Below are 24,291 nucleotides of genomic sequence, written 5' to 3'. Positions count from 1 at the left end.
CCCACTTTTCTTTTTTATTTTTATCTTCTTAACTAGTGTGCTGAGAATTTGTATGTATTTTTAAAACATTGACACTCATTTTGCTGAAATGTGCCTTTGCTTTAGGTTATTTTTATTTCTTGCTATTCTTTTCAGCATAGGCTTGGCCTGCATAAATTTAATTACAAAATTTTTTCTGTATGTTCATTTTGCAATCTTCAAAATATCTAAAATACAAGCTTTATTTTGCAATGCTTCCTGAAGTCATTCCAAATTAAGAAAATTCAACTTCTTTCTAATTTTTCATAGTCTTCTGTCATTCAGTTGATGACATTGTCTTGTCTTGTCAAAGGTGTGAGAATAATCCATTCCATCAAGGAAAGACATTTAATCTTATTTCTTCACACAATAGTGTACAGTGATTGGCAGACTTGGTATAAATTATTAGAATCTCTTCTATTTTAATGAATACCTTTTCTTGTTTGTCCTTCTGGGATTAAGGATTTGCTAAAGTAAGCATTGTCAAGCTTCCTGCAAATAATGTATTGAAAAATATTTTTATTAATGAATTCATGTGAAATTTATAATTTAATAAATTATATGTTCCAAAAATACAAAATATTTGATCTTCACCCTCAAATTTAAGAACAGTTCTATGTTACCTGATGTGCAGCAAATCTGGAAGTTTGTGAAGAATCTGGAATGACACTGACATCATAAACCTGCATTTTCATTTACAGTGAGTCAGTTGGATTTATAGTCTCAACCTAGAGACAATATTTAAAAGTTCAATGTTACTAATTGTTTTAACTGACTGACTTATAGAAAAATGTGACAATCCAAATTCCTTACTGGCAAAATTATATACATTATTAAACCGAAATATCTGCTAAATCTTAATTAAATATTTAACATCTTTTTCTGAGAAAAAATATGAATCAAATTTTATACTTCCAGAGTTAAGTTTTTGATCTTCCAAGTGGACCTTAATGAGTCAGTTTCCATCACAATGACTCCTTTTCTGTTTATCAAAAATATGTGTAAGTACTCACACAATCTATACCTCGAAATGTGAAAGGACTTTAAAAGCTAACAATATAATAATCTGTTAAATACTCTGTGTACTAAAATAAATGACCATTGATGACACACTTTTGGCCTGAAACAATTACTGAATTTTTAAAAATGTTGTGGGCACATAGTAGGTGTATATATTTAGGGGTACATGAGATGTTTTGATATAGGCATACGATGTATAATAATCACATCATGAAGAATGGGGCACCCATCCCCTTAAGCCATTTACCCTTTTAGTTACTAACAATCCAGTTATATTCTTTAAGTTATTTTAAAATGTACAATTATGATATTAATGGCTATAGTCACTATATTGTACTATGAAATAGTAGGTCTTACTCATTCTTTCTAATTTTTTCTTTTTTTGGTAGCCATTAACCATTCCCACCTCCGTCAACCCCTCCCCACCACTACCCTTCCCAGCTTCTGGTAATCGTCTTTCTACTTTCTATGTCCATGAGTTCAATTGTTTCGATTTTTATATCACACAATTAAATGAGACCATGCAATGTTTGTCTTTTGTGCTTGGCTTATTTCACTTAAAATAATAATCTCCAGTTCCATCCATGTTGTTGCAAATGACTGAATCTCATTCTTTTTATGGCTGAAGAGTATTTCTCTGTGTATATGTACCACATTTTCTTTATTGATTCATCTGTTGATGGACAGTTAGGTTGCTTTGAAATCTAAACTGTTGTAAACAATGCTGCAACAAATATAGGAGTGCAGATATCTCTTCAATATACTGATTTCCTCTCTTTGGGGTATATATCCAGCAGTGGGATTGCTGAATCATATTGTAGTTCAATATTTAGTTTTTTGAGAAACCTGGAAACTTCTCCATAGTGGTCGTACTAATTTACATTTCCACCAACAGTGTAGAAGTGTTCCCTTTTCTGCACGTCCTCGCCAGCGTTTGTCATTGCCTGTGTTTTGGATATAGCCGTTTTAACTGAGGTGAGATGATACCTTGTTGTAGTTTTGATTTGCATTTCTCTGATGATCATGATGTTGAGCACCTTTTCATTTACCTGTTTACCATTTGTATGCCTTCTTTTGAGAAATATCTATTCAAATCCTTTGCCAATTTCTTGATCATATTATTAGATTTTTTTTTTACTATAGAGTTGTTTGAGCTCCTTATATATTCTGGTTAGTAATCCCTTGTCAGCTGGGTAATTATGGAATTTTATTTAACAAATAGCATAAGTGTTTGCAAACTATTCTAAATAAAAGGTACACTTTAGATTTTAAAGTGAGGCAATATTTTACAAAAACTCTTAATTCATGAGTCATTCTTCTATAAAATCATTCTTCAACTTTGTACCTAATTAATCAAATGATAGACACTAAACCATTTATTCACTTGAGTGTTTCCTTGCTATCAGATCTGGTCATCCAACGGAGACATAAAGGAGAAAATTTTAGTCTAGTAATTTGGAAACAAAACTTCCTGGGACTAATGATAATAAATGGAGTGTGAGAAGCTACCCTACCCTTTAAGGAGCATCAAGGTTAGGAGTGTGAGAATGGAGGTGGGGAAACAGATAAGAACCACATTCCGAGATCCTAACTGATGATACTATCAAGCAAACAAGCAGGGCGAAACACATTTTGAAAGCTTAAAGAACTATTTTGCCATCAACTCCAGCTCATTTAAAGCTAGACTTAAACACTGGCTGCAAGTGTAACTAACATAACTAGGCTAATGCCTCCTAATATTTCCAAAGATTCCTTGAATTGCTATGAAGAATGAAAATTGGGAAACATGATTTTTCAAGATAGCATTTTAAAATATCTACACACTGGTCATAAGAGAGATCCCTCTGAGCTTTGATGATTTTCAGAAGATCTGTAAAGTTGGAGGGTACAATGCTTGAATTTGTTAGCGAAATTCCAATTAGCTTTCAAAGTTGGGGTTGGCTACCTGTTCTGCACACCAAGGTCCATTTTTCTCTATAGTTTCTCATGTTTATAAGATGAAGTTACAATTTTTTATATCAAATGTAATCGATATTTTTCCTATGAAAGGCACATATATATTATGAAAATCCTAAATCTAAAATAATGAGATTGTTTTTATTTATTTTAAAGCAGGGTTTGCTAAACTTTGTAAAGAGGCAGATGATAAATATTTTAGACTTTTTGGGCCATATTTTATCTTTATCCATGTTTCTTCTCCTCTTTCTTTTTCCTCTTTTCCTCCTCCTCCTCTTTTTTTTCTTTAACTTTAAAAATCTAGAACCATTCTCTGCCAATCTCTATTTTAAAGGTTCAGTAAAGGCCTCAGTCTGACTGGCTGATTGTCTTCTGTCTACAAATATTCTCAATTCTTATCTCTTAAGAGTTTTAACGGATTCTGTATCCAATTAGTAAAATGTATGCATTTGTATAGCCACTAGGTAGACTCTGATTTATGGCATTTCATGTATATTTAAGCGCGATATGTATATATGTATATATATATGTGTGTGTGTGTGTGTATGTATATGTGTGTGTGTGTGTGTGTATGTGTGTGTGTGTATCAAGGATAAATGTCAGTCCATAAATTCAGCTATACCAGAAATACAACACTGAAGTAATGTCATTCATAGTACGTTTTATCTGGGACATGAAAATTATTTAGAAGAACTTGTACAATGTCACAGGACATGGGCAAGGCTTTAGCTCTATTAGAGAAAAAGAAAACTCATAAGGTGAAGTTCAGAAAAACAGAGTTCCATCAAAACTCCAGCCTGTTGTTTTTCATAGGGAGCCAGTCAGACCTAGATCAAGCATGGATTTTGTTCCAAGAATTAGAGCTCTTCACTTCTGCTCTTTTCTCTTTCCTCTTTCACAATGCGAGCATAATAACAGCCTTGTTAGTGCAAGAATGATCAGATTGCCACTGCCAGGGTTTTTGTTACCAGATATTTATAATAGTTGTCTGGAAAAGCTAGTTGCTCTGTATTTGATAAATTTGGGGGAAATTAGAGGTTATTGGATGAAGTGGCACCTCTTCCAGTAGGTGAATGTCATAGGTTCCATGGGAAGCTGAGCTGAAGTGCCTACACCTTCATATGGGAAAAAGGAAAGCATGACTACCAGGTCCCTCCTCAATCATTTTGCAGAAAACATGAACTGAGTGCCTAGGGTCATTGCCAGAAAATTTTACTTCTTGCATAACAAGCTTTTTCTTTAAATCTAGTGAAATAGGATTTTGAGCAGCCTCAGATGCTGACAAGTTATTCTCAGTTTTCACTGAAGCTTCCCTTGGGATTATGCCAAAGTGTCAGGATATTAGGCAGCACTGAAAGTCAAGCAGGCTGTTTGTTGGGCAGTTATCAGTAGTTGATGATAAAGAGTCTGTTATCACAGTCCAAAGTTTTGGGGGCAGTGTACCCTACCTGGTTTTTGAGACTATGGTTTAACTCAGGGTTCATCCCCCTTGCTTTATTCTGCCATCTTCTCTGAGTTCTTTCTAATTGCCCAAAGCGCTATGATAGAGTGGAATGTGGTCTTCCCCAATCATGAACACTGGCCCCTGAAAACATTCTTTTCCTTCTTCAAGGCATATTTTCTCATTACACATCATTTGTATTCCCATACACACCAGGTGTGATCTTTTTCATGAGTTGAGGCTTTTATGAAATTAAAATGCATCTTTTTGTAAAATAAACCCTGCAAAATCATCCGTAAGGCAAATAAATGCAGAAGACAGAGCTATCCAGGAAAAACACTTTCGCTTATCTCAATAAGATATCTTACCATTCATGGAAGCAAGTACCAAGAAGGTCTGAATTGAGAGCTCCATCCTGTACAGAAGCAACTGACCTTTCTTTTCCAAAGAAAATACAACAATACATAACTGTGTTACGTAATAAAGATGTAAAGGTAGAGATAAGAATAGTGTAATAAAAATGGTTATGGATAGCTAAAATCAGTTCTGTTCCCAGGTGTGGTTACCTTAAATTAGTTTTACAGCTTGTCCTGGGAATTCAGACCTGAGAAAAATGCAGTTTTGAGTTTCACATAGCCATCTAGCAGATGACTGGAATCCAATCTGTTTATAACATCAGGGCATCCAGTCAACATATGGGTAGGTAAACAAAAGCACAAAAAAAATCTTTTATTTACTTTTCCTGCTTGTGAAGCTGTTTCTGTTAAGAAATGTATCGTTCAAATGCCATAATTCCTGTGGAGAATGATATCGCATGAAGTACTTAGGTATAGAAAAGTATGTTCAGAGCAAGGAAATGAGGGAAGGAGAAAAACAAAACAGAAGGAGGAAGAATATAACTAAAAATCAAATAACTACACCTAATTAAGTGATTACATCCAAACAGACTTAAATTGTTTCTGTAAATATAGGGGACTTTTATATAGAATCTTTTTTAAAAAAATTAAAAATATAAAAGGAGGGTGGTAAATTTATGAAAACACTTTGTTTCCAAAAGAATAATCAGGGAAGCAAAACTTAAAAGAACTATTTTATTTATTTTTCACTCAATTTAAAATAGGTAATATACTATAATAAAATAGGTATAGTATATGACTTAAGGATAGTGAGACATTTGAGTAGAAACACCACTAAAAGAAAAAAAGAGTTAATCATAAGTTAAAATAGTAATCATTTGCATGTTTTCTGTAGTCACAGTTTTTTTTCTTTTCAATGTTTATGCTATTCATAAAACAATAAAAATTGACACACAAATCTAAAGGTCTAAACCTTAGCTATTCCATTTTCATGAGCTAAATTCTGTTCTTGGATGAGTTTTTAATGTTCCTTTTCAAGTCAGTAGGGGTGATGAATGCCCAGCCAAAGACTTGGCCCTTTGATTCTATGGTAAAGCAGATGTCCATGTTAGACATCAAGAAAAATAACATTGGTTGGGAATATTGTAACATTTATATAAATTATATGGGTTAAACATACTGGAAAAATGAAACATATAATTTATGTACAGTGTGTTTATTGTAAAAGCAGACTATGCATATTTATAGACAGTTATAAATAATAGCAGAAAAGAAAAAAATTGAAGAGTCATAGGTTAGTGGCATATGTGTAAAGGCCTTATTGGAAGCCAAGACAATGAAATTAGTTGATTTTAAAATAGTAACAGAAAATATTTTTGTACCAGTAAAATTTAGCTGCAGTTGATAATTATTGATTAATTTATAAAATGATGTTTCTAAACATTTATTATTCTGTGCTAGAGCTCCTATTAGAATAAAAATGCTACTGGTAGAAGAAGGATAAAAGAGTTTTAAAGATAATTAAAGGTCATATCACAGCCTCTTATATAAATTAATCTCTATCCAAATCTAATTACCATATAGCAAAATATATTCTATTTGTTCCTTTATCTTATTCTGCTATTGTCACAAAAAGAGAGCAGCCGATTAGTATGGACTGATTAATACTAATCAAGTAAAAATACTTGAATTTAAGCACTTAAATGTTTTTGTACCTTGTTTTTACATGCTGAGATATATTTTAATAATATAATGATTAATGTATAATGTGAGCCATTTGGTATAATTAACTTTGAAAATTTCCAAATAAACAGATTTACAAAGCAAAAAAAAAGAGGATTTATCTAGTAGGATGGTAAATTAAAAAATTATCTGAAATTGACAAAAGAAATAAATAGAATAACCATAGAAAAGAAAATGCAACTAGGGAAAATATTTGGGTTTTATTCTTACTACAAATCAGAGGAATGTAAATTTAAAAGTTACTCTTTAGGCCTATTGGATGTGTCATATCCCTTCCTGTTTTGTCAGTCTCAGCTGGCTTGTGTCTATTGAAATAAACACTTTCATAATTTACTGATAGGAAGGCTATACACTAATAAGACTCTTTTGCAATGTAATATCATTTTTCCAGAGACCTAAAAACGTTCATCGTTGTTAATTCTATAATTCTGTCTCCAGTAGCTAATTAAAAAAAAATTTTATCTGTAAGAGAAGAAAATGATGAAGAAACAGCAGCAGCATTTTGTGAAACTATCTGGGGTCCCTCTACGGAAGTCTAATATCTAGCCAGCTTCTGTGTGTGTTGCTCTATAATGCAATAAGTCATAGAGGATCTATACCTGGTATTGTTCCTGTTGCCATGAGTTTTTCCCAGGAAATGCTATTTTACAGGGCTTGGTGAACATGTTCTTGGGTCACCTGAACCTCGACAGTTGATACAGCAAGCAGAGTTTCTCTTTTACCACCAAGAGGGTCTTATAAACATTTACCTACATAACAAACCTGCACATGTACCCCTGAACTTAAAATAAAAGTTAATAAAAATCAAACAATTTGTTAAGAATTGAAAAAAAAAAAGGCTTTGAGGTGATGGATGTGTTAATCAGATTGATTTAATTATCTTACATTGTACTTATAAATCATAACACCATACATATATGCAACTATAATTAAAACATAAAAAACATACAACTATAATTTGTCAATTTACAATTTAAAAATAACCAAAGACAGAACTTCTCGAATGATGGCTTAAGTAGCTCAGTAAATCCTCTTTCAAAAAAGCAACAATTAAAAAAAAATTGTCACAAGCAACCATTTCAGGACTCTGGATATTGATCAAAAGCATAGACATAACTGAAAAGCATTTATTTAAGAATATCTACTAAACTTCATGTACTAACTATGAGGTTTTGTGGGATTTTGGCATAGTGCTATTCCCATTTGCCTCCGCATTCACCCTACCTCTGTCAAGTGCAACAAAATGTACCCTACAGGGTAGGGCAAGCCCTTAATATTAGAACATCACCACAGAGGAAGTGGATATGATTTTAGGCAAAGCATAGAAAAACCTAGGTGTTGTCAGAGCCAGTAGCAATTTCAGCAGCAAATGAACAGAGAAAGCCAATATTGCAGACACTCTGACACTGAAAACCACAAATTGGTAGACCATCTAAACATTTAACCAGGTTATCTGGAAAAGGAGGCCAACAAAGTGGGATTTGATACTTCCCAAATATCTCTAGTGGTCTGAAAAACTATATGGCACACCTAGTAGAGAATGGAGAGGGCCCTAGCTATCCATACATCCCTGGATAAACGTGATACACTCTGCATTTGCATATGAAATAGGAAAGAATTCAGTGCAATGTGAAAAGTTGGGAAGACTTGCAAATTGCTTGAACTCTAATTGTGCTCCTCAACTTGCATACAGATTCATCAGCAAAGAGTGCATGTCTGAATATATCAGGATATGTATTTAATACTACTAATAATCCAGGTATTGAACACTGAGCTATGCTGACAGAGGAATAACTCCTGAGAATGTAGGCTTAAAACTAAAACTAAGAATAAAAAAAAAATCGAACAGAGACTTCAGATGCTACACAACATCACAGAGAATTAGTCTAGGCAATTTAGCATAAAACAAACCGAAATAGAAAACAGCACAACACTCTCCCTGAGCAATCAGAATCTAGAGTTGCTGCAATATTTTCTATAAAAGTTTCAGTTTTCAAAAAATATCATAAGACCTATTACAAAGAAGTATATCCTATACCAAGGGAAAAGAGCAAACACAGAAACTGTCTCTGAGTGAACCCAATTGTTAGATTTAGCAAAGAAAGATTTCAAAGAAGCTTCTATAAATATGTTCAAGAACTAAAGAAAGTCATTTTTAAGTAATTAAATGAAAGTATGAAAACAAGACATCAAATAGAAAGTCTCAATAAAGGAGTATAAATTATAAAACAAAGTCAAATGCAAACTCAGGAGTACTTTGAATCCAGGAGCTTGAGACAAGCCTGGACAACAAAGAGAGACTCTGTGTTATAACATTGCAAGAAGGCCCTCACCAGATGTCAGTACCATGCTCTTGGATTTCCCAGCCTCCAGAACTGTAAGAAATAAACCTCTTTTCCTTATTAATTACCCAGTCTCAAGTACTCAATTACAGCAACAGAAAACAGACTAAGACAACCACCCTGATCATGGTGCCCCGAGCCTTCTGACGTACTCTATTGAGCAACTCTATCAAACATCCACTAATGAAACTAACTGATATTAATGGACTCTAGGATGTGTAATTGAATAAGCCATGGAGAACTGTTCTTCCTTTTTTTCCAGGTTCCCTGTACCTGCAGGCTCTCTAGTCATTGAAAGAGGTATTGGAGCAATACTGCATGTCTTGATTAGCACTTTCTTGATCATTGCATTATAGTCATACTATCAGCCACAGTCAACTCCACACAAAGTTTGTACTCACCAGAAGGGAGAATAGCCAATAACATTTTTTTTTTTTGTCCTGGGAAGGATAAAACACCCCTCCCAGGCTGCTTTTCTTTCAGCCTAATGTTTAAGCCAATCAGTTCCAATAGAATGCTGAGGTGACAGATCAATCTGCAGGTCTGCCATGGCAAATAAATTAAAACAGGGCTTTGGCCCAGTCCTCTGGTATTCCCACAACCAAGAAGGCTAAAGTTGCAGAAAAGACTGGGGGCCAATTTTTTTTTAAAGCTTTACATTGCTATATCTATGCAGATTGGACCTCCGTACCCTGATGAAGGCAGGGGTGAGGATAACACAAAAACACATGCTGAAGTAGCAGAACATGGCAGGAGTTGGGATTCATTGTGACACAAAGGACTGGTATCTACTACCCCTCTTCCTTCCCCTCCAGTGAGAGATGAACAAGAAGCCTTGGGCTGTGTCAGTTCATAAGTTGTTGTCCATGTAAATCTCATCATGATAAGTAAGAAAACAAATACAATATTGAACATATAATATTTGTTTTGACTGTCCATGTCTCCCCTTGCTGTTTTGTTCTCTAGGTTCTGATATAAAACAAAGTAATATAAGTGAAAACTGAGATCATTGTCCGATAGAATCTCCAGATGGTTTATTTGCCGCATGTAATTCCCCATACCATGGAAATCTGACAGAACTCTAGACCAAGATCTCCTCGGAAATAGGAGGTTTGACATAGGTTATATAGATTCCAATCTTGAGATAATTTACCAAGTGTACTCCCAGCAGTTCTACGTTAATATTTTAGCCACCTTCACACAAATGACAAAGAAGAGAAGGGCCTGAGCACTCACACATGATCAGGAGCAAGCAATAGCAATCTTCATCTTTTGTCCTAGCAGTTTGCAGATCCCATCTAGCCCCTCTGAACTCTTGGTATCTTAGGATTTTCCAAATGTGTACTTTAATCTCAAGTATCTTAGAAGTTTAAATTGTAGATTTTTTATACTATTGAGTAGAAAACAGAATTTTTCAACTTTCCCACCATAAGACTTCTTTTTGTAGAGACTTCATCGTATTCTAGTTCTGAAAGGATATTAATCTGAAATGTTTTTATTCAACTAGAAAATGTAAAAGATACATAGACCAATGGAACAGAACAGAGGCCTCAGAAATAATGCCACATCTACAACCATCTGATCTTTGACAAACCTGACAAAAAGAAGCAATGGGGAAAGGATTCCCTGTTTAATAAATGGTGTTGGGAAAACTGGCTAGCCATATGCAGAAAACTGAAACTGGACCCCTTCCTTACACCTTATACAAAAAATAACTCAAGATGGATTAAGGACTTAAACATAAGACCCCAAACTATAAAAACCCTAGAAGAAAAACCTAGGCAATACCATTCAGGACATAGGCATGGGCAACGACTTCATGACTAAAACACCAAAAGCAAAGGCAACAAAAGCCAAAATTGGCAAATGAGATCTAATTAAACTAAAGAGCTTCTGCAGAGCAAAATAAACTATCATCTGAGTGAACAGGCAACCCACAGAATGGGAGAAAATTTTTGCAATCTACCCATCTGTCAAAGGTCTAATATCCGGAATCTATAAGGAACTTAAATTTTCAAGAAAAAAAGCAACCCCATCTGAAAGTGGGTGAAGGATATGAAAAGACAGTTCTCAAGAGGACATTTATGTGGACAACAAACATAATGAAAAAAAAGCTTATCATCACTAGTCATTAGAGAAATGCAAATCAAAACCCTAAGGAGATACCACCTCACACCAGTTAGAATGGTGACCATTAAAAAATCAGGAAACAACAGATGCTGGAGAGGATGTAGAGAAATAGGAATGCGTTTACACTGTTGGTGGGATTGTAAATTAGTTCAACCATTGTGGAAAACAGTGTGGTGATTCCTCAAGGATCTAGAACCAGAAATACCATTTGACCTAGCAATCCCATTATTGGGTATATACCCAAAGGATTATAAATCATTCTATAAAGACACATGCACACATATGTTTATTGCAGCACTGTTCACAATAGCAAAGACTTGGGACCAACCCAAATGCCCATCAATGATAGAATGGATAAAGAAAATGTGACACATATATACCATGAAATACTATGCAGCCATAAAAAAGGATGAGTTCATGTCCTTTGCAGGGACATGGGTCAAGCTGGAAACATCATTCTCAGCAAACTAACATGGAAACAGAAAACCAAACAGCTCATGTTCTCACTCATAAGTGGGAGTTGAACAATGAGAGCACACGGACACAGGGAGGGGAACATCACACACCAGGGCCTGTCAGGGGGTGGGGTAGTAGGGGAGGGATAGCATTAGGAGAAATACCTAATGTAGATGATGGATTGATGGGTGCAGCAAACCACCATGGCATGTGTATACCTATGTAACAAACCTGCACATTCTGCACATGTACTCCAAAGCTTAAAGTATAATAAAAAAAAAAAGAAAGGAAAATATAAGACTTATAAGATTCAAAAGAAAAAAAATAAATCTGTGCAGTAGCGGTGAAAACTCTGAAGGAGAACCTTGGGGACAATACATTCACTCTTACTCTACCTATTAGATTAGAATGATTAGATTAGAATGAGTGATCTTTGTAAGTCACTTGATTCTATAGACACACCTGAAGAAAGGGGGTATTCTTATTTCTCTCAAGGGTTTTGTATGAAGAATAAATAAGTCAAAATGAAAAAAAAAGAAAATGTAAAACCATTATTCAAATGTACTCTGGTACTCAATGAGAGAGGAAAGTTTAACATTTTCTGCAGCCTGGAATATCTCTGGTAAGTGTAGTTAATATTTAAGCTCTCTATAATTAAACATAATATGACTCAAATATATAGTGAAACTTTGGGTGGGCAGAAAGTAACTATGTAAAAATATCAAGACAAATGTGCATAGAAAATAATTAATGGATTAGATATAACAAAAGTGTTAACAGTAATTGCTTTTGTGTGATCAGAATATAGGCATTTTTTACATTATATTTCTTTGAATTTTCTAAGTTTTCTAGAGTAAGCACACCATATTATTAATAAATATATTTTGGACCTGATAAACCATATTTTACAAAGTTTTTATTTTCCACATAGATCATTCTGTGCAATAAGAAGCATTCCAGAAAGTTTGACAAGTAATGAAAGCTCTAAGAGTCACTTCACAAATCTTAACCTACAGGATCTTATTTCTATCTTGATTATTGTAGTTAGAAAATACATTACACAGTAATACTTCAACTTTCAACTTTGTAAACATTGTATGAAGTTTCCCTAGTTGTTTTGTGTTTTGTTTTTACTGCTTGTTTTTGGCAGAAATCTCACCTCATGTTATTTTTGGAGTACAGATTCATTTAACAACCTGTACTTATCCTGTGTTTAATTTTTTCATGTGTAGGGCTTCTCTGGAAGGCCTAATTCTACTGTGGAGGAAAAAGTAACCTATTTTGAGGAACAGTGAGAGAAAAAAGAACATGAAAATGTGCTCACTTGGTAGGAGTATGCAGGGGGGAACACCTGCAGCTCGTTTGTAGCATATGTGTGTTCTGATTGCTTGGGAATTCCCTGAGTCCATTAGAAGCAATTTCACAACACTGGGGCTGTCTGCTCACTTCTAGGTCACTAGTATGATCGTTTTATCTTTATTGTTCTATATAGTTACAATACACTTCTTCACCAAGAACAAGATTTAGTCTGTGCTTTGGATTTATCAGGTGCAGTGAGCCTAGTAGAGTGTCTGACATAGCAGGAGCTCACTGGTTATTAGAATGATGGAATTTTAAATAGTTCAGCATTAAGGCACTACATTTTGGTGATAGAACTGAAAATCTTGCAACGTAAAAAATGGAGCCCAAATTCTAATTGAGGAGCTAGGTAAGCACAACACTTATGGTAAACACTGTGAAGACATAGGTCAGCTATGTTGTGATAAGAGAATACATGTCATAGTACAGGCACGCATACAAACTAATTTACTATAGTCTGTCTCACGAGAGCATGCTTCCCAGGTGAGGCGATGCCTCCGCCAAACTGAAGGGTAAATCAGAGTTGGCCTAGGAAGGAAAGGGAGAAAGCATGAAGGCAAAGGGAATAACATGCATAAAGGATTCCCACTTTAATGCCCCATGACTCCAAACTTGTAACCTTCTCCTAACAACAATAACTTCCATTTATACCAAATTCCATTTCTTCAAGGCACTGATTCAGCTACAAAATGACCATTAAGTTAGACGTAAAAATAATGACCTGTATCTCCCCACCAGCCCCTCAACCAAATCCTAAGGTAAAAATGTTTAATTCAATTTCACAGATGATGAAACTGAAATTAGAAAAATGTCAGCACTCGTATTATACAAGTCCCCTTTTGGAATTGTTCTGAGAACCTTAGAGGTTTACTTCTAAAATATTTGTAGTAGTTAACTAATATTCACTACTAATATTCATTTCTCAAAATTGAATTTTCTTGAACTATTTAAGATCATTCGCAAATAATATTCTTTTTTTCTTTTCTTTTTTTTTTTTTTTTTTTTTTTTTTTTTTAATATGGAGTCTCGCTCTGTTGCCCAGGCTGGAGTGCAGTGGCGCAGTCTCGGCTCACTGCAAGCTCCGTCTCCTGGGTTCATGCCATTCTCCTGCCTCAGCCTCCCAAGTAGCTGGGACTACAGGCGCCCACCACCATGCCCGGCTAAATTTTTTTGTATTTTTAGTAGAGATGGACTGTCACCCTGTTAGCCAGGATGGTCTTGATCTCCTGACCTCGTGATCTGCCTGCCTCAGCCTCCCAAAGTGCTGGGATTACAGGCGTGAGCCACTGCGCCCGGCCACAAAGAATACTCTTTATACTCAATTTGATACCTTTAGTATCTCAAAAACAAAGTTAATTTAGTTTGAAGAATTATTAAATTCTTCAATTAAATTTTAAAATACAGCAAAAGACAACATACAGAGATGAGGAAGAAATAAAAGCATTTTGAAGTAAACTTATTTTATATATTATATGTATAATTTAGAAAAATAAATTATCAACACATTGTATGTGGTACTGCTGCATAAAAATTATGTTTAAAGCAGCTGTGCTGAGACACACAAATTAGCATCATGTATATATATTTAATAGTGTCCCTGTGAGTCTGAAATTATATGTAAATAAAATATCAAAATGTATATATATAGAAAAATAGAAAATTATAATTTTTGTGTTTTAATTCTGCTCCAAGAAAAGAAGTCGTAGTTTTTGTTTTCTCAACTTTTCATTAATTAAACATCAATATATCAAAATTTACTTTTGTAAAAATTTTCTTATTGCCTTATGATATCTGAAAGGAACTTTCATTATTTAATTAATTCCGTTTTAACCAAATAGGGAAGATGTTAATTCAAATGGCCAGTTGCCCGTTTATAATTATGCAAAGGCTACATTAATGAGTTACTTAATCAGGGATGATATAGAACAGTGTAGGAGTCACCCTGATTCTCCCAGAAGTTTCTAAATATGTACAATTCTCATTGAGAAACTCCTAAAGAGTAAAAGAGCAACCCCAAAGTCTTGGAAAATTAAATTAAAATACTCCCATGGAAATTGCTGAATGTTTTTGAGATTGTATGCCACGTTAAGCCTGATGTAATTTTGGCATTTTCTGCTACATGCTTTGGCAACTGACACACTGTATGAAATCAGGCTCTTCTATTCTCACGTATATTGCCCCAAGAAACACCTTTAAAATTGATGTATCAATTAACTCAAACTTTAATTCTTCCTCTTCAAACTTCCCTGTTAGCTATTATGAAAATTGGGTCCAGTTTTCTTAGGACACTTCTGTTGGCCCTGCACCCTTTTCACTCTCCCATCTGCCACAGAGTGAATAGTCTCCCTGCTTATAAGCCACTGAGGAAGAGGAAGCAACATAAAGGCTCTAGAAATGCAGTGACGAGAGGTCTCCTACTTCATTGTTACCATAGTCTTCTAGATACCAGTTTCTGACTGGTCACTCTAAAGGAAAAAGTCGAGATGCCAAAATAAATCTTCCTAATCTCATCAGTGGAAGTCACAGGAAACTCCCAGAGGCTTGGGCATGTCCAATTTCTCCTTTCCTAGGGATGACTAAAGTCAGAGTTGCACTAAATTTTTAAAGAGAGGAGGAGTGAAAACAGGACAAGGCTGCACAGAACCTGAGTAATTATTTTATTGTAAAACACCACAGGGCTGCCTCAGTCATGAAGAGAACTTTATTACTTATTCATATTATGCATACCTGATGTCCTGTTTGGTGATGATATTTCAGTAATCCACTTGTGGGCATCATATCTTTGCTAATTTTTATTTTTAATAGTATTTTAAACAGATTACCAATAAAATTACCCAGTTTTCCATAAATTTTATTTTCCTCATTCTCCCAAGATGCATCCCACATTTACACCATGGATCTGTATGTGTTTCTGCAAAATACTGCATATCCCTTGGGATATGTGTATCCCAGGTTTATAAGCATGAAGCAAGTTAACCCAATTTTGAAGGAGATGTTTCAAATATTTACACATTGATATCTATGACCCCTGTGCTGTTTTCATCCTGCTCTCAGCTTAGTTCCGGTTTTCTTTCTCAGTTAAAATTGTTTGTTTGTTTGTTTTTCTGGGAGGGAAAAAACTTCTTTCCAGAAGCAGTAGGACTAATTTAGTAGAAGCCAAAACATAACATGAAACTTTCCATCCATTCCCATCATAGGACGTGGAAATAGCTGGGAAATGAAAGTAAACAGATATACAACTGGTCACCTTGTGTTTTCTCATCAGTTGAACCAGTTTGTGAAAGATCTATTCCCTTTGCACTGTCAAATTGAAGGACATTTCCTATATGGTTTGACCTCTGCCTCATTATCTGCATGTAAAAGTTGAAGGCCTTAAAGCAAGCTGATTGCTGTTGCTTTTTTTCAAAGTACCTGTGCATTTGGGTGGGTGAACATTTGACCATTGTTCAAGTAATGGGCAAAACCAATAGACAGTTTTCAGGTAGCAGTGCCAGTCAATTCTCTGAAAACACACAAAAAATTGTATAAAAGAGCCAGTTTCATGCTATTTTTGGCATAATGTAGCTAGATTAGGTGATAGTAGGAAAGAGAAATAAGAGTAAAAGAAGCTGCTTTAGTGAATAAGTATGGACAGAATTAGCACGAAAGAATGAAGTAGTGCATGAAGCCTTAAATAATAAATGAATCACCTTTGAAACCAAAATTGCCCTTCTTAAACTAAAGCTAGAACATGGAATGGTTTTGGTGAGCATAGCGCAAAAGAAGGGAGTTGTGAGCAGATTTAGTTGTGGATCTTTTGTTTTGAGTTATGTTGTTTTGCTTTTTGTAAACTGATCTTCCCAGAAATCTGTGTTATATATATACTTTAAGTTATGGGATATATGTACAGAACATGCAGGTTTGTTACATAGGTATACATGTGCCAGGGTGGTTTGCTGCACCCATCAACCCGTCATCTACATTAGGTATTTCTCCTAATGAAATCCCTCCCCTAGCCCCCTAGCCCCCAACAGGCCCCAGTGTGTGATGTTCCCCTCCCTGTGTCCATGTGCTCTCATTGTTCAACTCCCACCTATCCGTGAGAACATGTGGTGTTTGGTTTTCTGTTTCTGTGTTAGTTTGCTGAGAATGATGTTTTCCAGTTTCATGTGCCTGCAGAGGACATGAACTCATCCTTTTTATGGCTGCATAGTATTCCATGGTGTATATGTGCCACATTTTCTTTATCTAGTCTCTCATAGATGGGCATTTGGGTTAGTTCAAGTCTTTGCTATTGTGAATAGTGCTGCAATCAATATATGTGTGCATGTTTCTTTATAGTGGAATAATTTATAATCTTTTGGGTATATACCCAGTAATGGGATTGCTGAGTCAAATGGTATTTCTGGTTTTAGATCTTTGAGGAATCGCCACACTGTCTTCCACAATGGTTGAACTAATTTACAGTCCCACCAACAGTGTAAAAGCATTCCTATTTCTCTACATCCTCTCCAGCATCTGTTGTTTCCTGATTTTTTTAATGTTCTCCATTCTAACTGGCATGAGGTGGTATCCTGTTGTGGTTTTGAATTGCATTTGTCTAATGACCAGTGATGATGAGCTTTTCTTCATATGTTTTTTGGCCACATAAATGTCTTCTTTTCAGAAGTATCTGTTCATATTGATGGTTTTTTTTTTCTTGTAAATTTGTTTCTTTGTAAGTTCTGGATATTAGCCCTTTGTCTAATGGATAGATTGCAAAAATTTTCTCCCATTCTGTAAGTTGCCTGTTCACTCTGATGATATTTTCTTTTGCTGTGCAGAACCTCTTTACCTAGGAATACAACTTACAGGGAATATGACAGACCTCTTCAAGGAGAACTACAAACCACTGCTCAAGGAAATAAGAGAGGACACAAACAAATGGAAAAAGATTCCATGCTCATGTATAGGAAGAATCAATATTGTGAAAATGGCCATACTGCCCAAAGTAATGTATAGATTCAATGCTATCCCCATCAAGCTACCATTGACTTTTTTCACAGAATTAGAGAAAACTACTTTAAATTTCATATGGAACCAAAAAAGAGCCCATATGCCCAAGACAATCCTAAGCAAAAAGAACAAAGCTGTGGGCATCACACTACCTGACTTCAAAGTATACTACAAGGCTATAGAGTAACCAAAACAGCATGGTACTGGTACCAAAACAGATGTATAGACCAATGGAACACAACAGAGTCCTCAGAAATAATGCCACACATCTACAACCATCTGATCTTTGACAAACCTGACACACACAAGCAATGGAGAAAGGATTCCCTGTTTAATAAATGGTGTTGGGAAAACTGGCTAGCCATATGCAGAAAACTGAAACTGGACCCCTTCCTTGCAGATTTATACAAAATTAACTCAAGGTGGATTAAATACTTAAACGTAAGTCTGCGTTTGTTTTAGGGAACATGGTTCCTCATTGTAGTTATACCTGGAATAACTTCTCATAGTCTCCATGCCATAGACATTAACAAGATGAAAAGACTTTATGCCAAATTCCTCATTTAAAAAAAGTGAGCATGATGAAAAAATAAGATATCATTTCTGTAAATAAAAAAATGTATTAAAATCTTAGAATCCATGCAATATATATATTTCTAAGGGGACATACTAAGCTACATACAGGAAGCCTCAAAGGAACATTAAATAAAGATATTTACTTTAGATGAAGGCATACTCTGAACATTTTTAATACAAACATTTTTGAACATTTTTTATGAAGGATAAAAGAGGAAATATAAATACACATTTGCTTTAGTATCTGATTATTTCTCAGTGTATTTACTTGAGCCATAAGTACACTGCTATACTTGTAAATAATATTGTTATACTTCTGCATTACATTTCCTAATTGACTCCAGCATGTATATATTACAAAAATGCTCTGTTTAAAAATAGGCGGGAGAAAAGGTATGTTACTAAACCAATGCAGAATTTTGATCTCGTATGCTTGATAAGATATTGTTTTATTGGAAAATAAATAATTTTCTAATTCATTTTAAAATTGCAAGCAATTATTTTTATTATGAGGAACAAAAAATAGGCTATCATAAATTTCAGATAAAAGGAAAAAAAGCCATTTAAGTGAAGAGATTTGAATTCTCTCTGGATTCTGTGATTCCTGAATAACGTATTTGAAGAGTAAGAAAAATCTTCAATTCTTTGAGGACACAATTAGGAATCTAAAGCAGTACCCAAAGTGACTTAAATCTCACCAAGATCAGGCCAAAATTCTTTCAAAGCAAAAAGATCTTTATCTTTCTTTTTCTACCCATGAGTAATTTTTGAACAAGCGTTATTTGCAAGCTAGTGTAGTTAGTGCTTTGGATAAAAATAAACAAGAATAAAAAAGAGTACTTGTCTTCTAGAGAGAAAGAGGATGTAAAAACAGTTTTTAAAATTGAAAATACTTAAAACAGAAAAAAATGATTTGGGGTGTAGGTAAAGAAACAAGATAATGTAACACATATTTTGAGAGGAGAAGTTTTCAGTGAAAATAGGAAAGTAGCCATATCAAGCTTCAGATAGATTTTGGAGGGTAATGGCTAGAGATTCATTTCCTTTGGTATTTAAGACCTTGAAACTTATTAGGACTATAAGTAGCATAAATTTAATAGTTGGTTAGAATACGTGAAACTAAAAGCATTAAAGAATGAATGGATAGTGACTAAATAAACATAGTGAATGTAGACATCTTTTAAGGAAAATTTATAAATTAAAAAAGAGCTACCCTTGACATAATGATATCTAGTTAACAGGTCTGCAAATCAAATGCATCAGTTCTACATATTTTTTCATTTTAATCTGACAATTCTGAACAGTTCTAATAGATTTCTTATTACCAGCAGCAATTACATTGACTTCAACATAAAATATGAAAAAATAAGCCTCAGGTTTCCCTATTCACATTACTGACATTATTTTAAGATCTGATTTTAAAAGGATATTTATTTTAACACATGTATATTAACTCATACTAGTTTGCATTAATTTACATTATATTTGCAATTGGCAATTAATTTCTCTTATTTTATAAATATTTTTAAACTGAAAATATTATTATTGTTATTATTATTTTTTCTTTTTTTGAGACAGAGTCTTGCTCTGTCACCCAGGCTGGAGTACAGTGGTGCAATCTTGGCTCACTGCAACCTCCGCCTCCCGGGTTTAAGCGATTTTCCTGCCTCACCCTCCCGAGTAGCTGTGATTATAGGCACCCACCACTGTGCCTGGCTAATTTTTGTAGTTTTAGTAGAGATGGGATTTCACCATGTTGGCCAGGCTTCTCTCAAATTCCTAACCTCATGATCCGTCTGCCTCGGCCTCCCAAAGTGCTGGGATTACAGGCGTGAGGCACCGTGCCTGGCAGAAAATATTAATTTTTAGAAAATGCTGTGAAGTATTGAATTGTGATAAAATATTATATACTTCTATCTGAAATAAGACATGTAAAGTATTGTGAATTTAACCCTGCATAATGCACTATTTTTTCTCCCATGCAGCACCAGAAACAACACATCATAAGTCATGCCTAGCACTCATTTAAATGCAACCTCAGAGTCACACTGCATGTTACAAATATCTGGGAGCTGTGTGATTAGTTAACATCTTGTGCATAACCCTTAAAATTATAGCAAGTTCTCAGGAGATAATTAGCTTACTCTGTTTCTATAATAAAATGAACTATGTTTTAGCAATGACTCTTAGGAATAGTAGCAGGAAAATACGTTTAAATCAGATAAATTCAAGAATCTCAGAAGAAAAAATGGAAACAAATAAACATATTGTAATCAAAAATGTTCTTTTCCTAATCCAAATGGACTCTAAGGTAGCAGAGAAGCAGACTGCTGAATATGGAACTTGCCCCTCACTGCCACCAATCCATCCATGATTCCACTACAGTATCTTATGCTCCAAGATGAGAAAGCTAAGAAATACATAAGAGCTTAAATATCTCTTCTCTCTGTGGAACTCAACAAATGTTAGGTTTCTGCATGGGACTGGAACCTGAAAGCTGAATGATGCTTTAAGTTCACACAAGTTCATTCAAATCAGAATGAAGTAGGATTTCCAGAGAAAACATGCTTCAGGTTTCACTCCATTGCTACATCCTGAGAGCAATCCAGAGACAGTCTTGTTGTAAGAATTGAAACAATACTTGAAAGTGCGAAGAAAACAGGTGACTATTCACCTGCCATTCTTACCAACATCTTATGTTGTTAGTTTGGGACTTCAAAACTTCATGATCCAGAAGTCACACACGGCAACAATAACATAAACACACAAAGGAAAAACCAGACAAGTTTTTAATGTGATATATTATGCAAGTACGTATTAAAAGCATGTAAGGCTAAGAGGAGATATTTGTGCATATCTGCTTGGTCTTTGTGACTCAAGAAGAATTTGTGCCTCTTCCTTTTTTCCCAGGTTAAATCCCCTAAAAAAAGAGAGTGTTTGGCATAAAATGCATGTGTTGAAGGCTGTGTACAATGATTCCTAGTTTCTCATTTTTAAATAAGAAGCAAGAATTCACAATAGTGTCTTTTAGCATGGGAAGGGTGAATAAAATTTTTACTTAATGGCATAACACACTTAATAGTGTGATATTTATCCACAACAAACAAGCAAGTAGGCAACCCTAACCTAATGGCTCAAGTTACATGAGAAAGCAAGCTACTACTTAGTCTAATTGCAGAAGTCTTATTCAGGGGACAAAATTCTCTAGATACAGGGCACTTAATTTCTAATGAAAAGCATGCTATTTGTTGACCTTCATACTTCCAAAAAGAACTGGGGCTACCTTACCATTAAATATATACCTAATATATGAAAACAAAACAAAACAAACAACTGCTAGTAAGTAGTTAAGGAAAAAGAAAATATAACTGTGTCCCCAAACTCAGACTAGAGAAATTTGTCAACTTGCAGTAAAAATTCACTTTAAGCTTCTTAAAAATAAAGGGAAAAACTGACTTTTTTCATCTAAGAAATTGAGAGAAACACTATGACAGAATTTTAACCATATTGGCGCCATAGTAGGCAATGCACTTGATAGTAATTTAATAATAATGCACAAGATCCTGCATTATGCAATAAAAAGACTAATTAAATATTAGTTAAGATGATTCTATAGCTGGCCAGAGTAGTACGTTCATGTGCTTAGCTTTCTGGTAATGAGGTTTAATAGAAAGAGAACTATTTAAGAATTTTGACCAATGACTATCATGTCCCTTGGTCTAATGCTTTCCCCAATCATTTAAACAGTGTGTCTTCATGATCATCTTTTTAATCATCTGCATCATCTGAAAAAAAAAATGACAGCTTAGTATTTTCTCAAAGTTGTAATCTATTTAAGAGGATATTTTACTTTGAGACTATGACCTAAATAATTCACTGGATTACGGTGGTAAGAAACCATAATTTTGTTTTTCGTTCACTTTGTTTTTAAATGTGCTTTCTTGAAAAAACATTGAAGAACACCCTACTTTTATAAGAAGAATAGCATGTGACTTAATTTTACTCAAAAACTGCTTTGGTTGTGTTCAAGTATTATATTAATTCTCTATTTAAATTCCAAAATTTAGTTTTCTATGATAGGAAAACAGTATCTTGATGATTATAAGGTCTTTAAAAGAGTGAAAATTGTTAACATTAGTGATATAAAATTCAATATTGGACATAACTAAAAAGTAAATAATAATAACAACAACACTTACAATAACAACTTCTCCTTATCTTAGTGACAAATTTAAGTCTTATATAACCAAATGTAAGAACGTATTGGGTGTGTATGTTTAGTATATTTCATGTGAACACTAGGATCTATTTTTCTAAAAGTAATGCTTTTGGCTTTAATAAAAGTAATGTCTAACTCTCTTTTATAATGTCCCATTGTGTTTAGTTGCTTCCTAAGGCTCATTCTAGAATACAGTTTGGAACACATGAAAACATACTTGCTTCTGGGCTGCTATGGACAAGACTAAAAATAACTGCATAATGTTGGACAAGTGTTGTTTAAACAGTATAGTAAGAATACTAGGATACTAGCACTATCAGATTATTCCTGAACACCATGATCCTTAGGACAATAATGTAATAACATTATTCCAAAAGAATGTTTAAAGATTCAGATCAATATTGAGATTCCACAACTTGGCTTATGTATGAAGACAAAATATGTTGAGTAAAAATGGCAGATTTTCAAGTTCTTGAACACTAATTTATTACGTAATACAGACAACAAAAATGGAGAATAATAGTTGAAACTAAAATCTTATTCGTCAAGTAGGATACGTGGTTAAAATTCTATGAAATTTAATAAAGATTTAGTTGATACTGAGTTTTAAAGAGTCAGATAAAAGATTGCTGTTTCTACAACTTAAGGTTATGAAGGACTACTATTTTGGCTGATGGATAAAGCCTTGCTTCCATGTCAGACCTCCAAGGGGCATGCAAGTGATAAAAGGATTTTGAAAATAATATATTTAAGCTGAGGCTATTGCTACCCATAATTCCTGATATCAAAATTCCTTTTGCATTGAAATATTCTCCTTTTCCTCAATGATTGGCCTTATCTGTAAACAGTAGAAAAACTGTTTCTTAGAAATCAGGAGGAATGGAAAGTGGTAAATACTCCAGAAGCATCATCAGCAACAATTAGTGTATTCTGTCTAACAGAAACTTTCAAACTACTAAATCCACTCATGACCTGTGTTGAAAAATGTAAGGCAGATATAATCTATGATAACTAGGGAACTGAATAATTTATAGTCCAAAACAAACATGTTTTTCAGAGTAAAAGGAGACACTATAAATAATTACACAGGGCAGCAGGCAAAAGCCAGGAGTTTCCTAGGCCAACCATCAGTCTAGGTCACTCTATTTGTACTTATTGTTTGATTAGTGAGACAGTGATAATCACAAAATATGCAACTCCTAAACAACAAATTATCCACCAATAATTATTTGGAAAAAAATCATTGTCAGTAAATCAACATTAATTAAGTGAAATGGATGATTTTCAGTGAATATGCTCCTTTGTATTGTGATTATTCTAAAGGGTATGTTTTCTTAATAAGTCTTGTCTCAAAGAAAAATCTACATAAACAGTGTTTTAACAAGATTATGCCAAATACTAGTATTTATGATAGCTAAACTACAAAGATTAATCAAAAGGCATGCAGAATAATTTTTAATAGCCTGCATATTTAGGCAACCAATAACAGCAGCTCCTTTTTGTGTGTAGCCTCAAATGGTCAATAAAATGTGAATGTCCAGTTTGCCCAAATTTTCTTCTTCAGTGTGCAATGAGTAAATATGAATTTAGTAGGATGGTATTTTGAAACATTAACCTTTTTGCCCCTTACATTTGCTTAGTACTTTTCCCACTTAGGAAGCTAGATCATGAGATACTCACTTTCAGTGAAACTTTTTAGAT

Source organism: Hylobates moloch, unplaced genomic scaffold (genome assembly GCF_009828535.3).
Source record: "Hylobates moloch isolate HMO894 unplaced genomic scaffold, HMol_V3 SCAFFOLD_1, whole genome shotgun sequence".
NCBI lineage: Eukaryota > Metazoa > Chordata > Mammalia > Primates > Hylobatidae > Hylobates > Hylobates moloch.
This window is presented reverse-complemented; position numbering follows the sequence as displayed.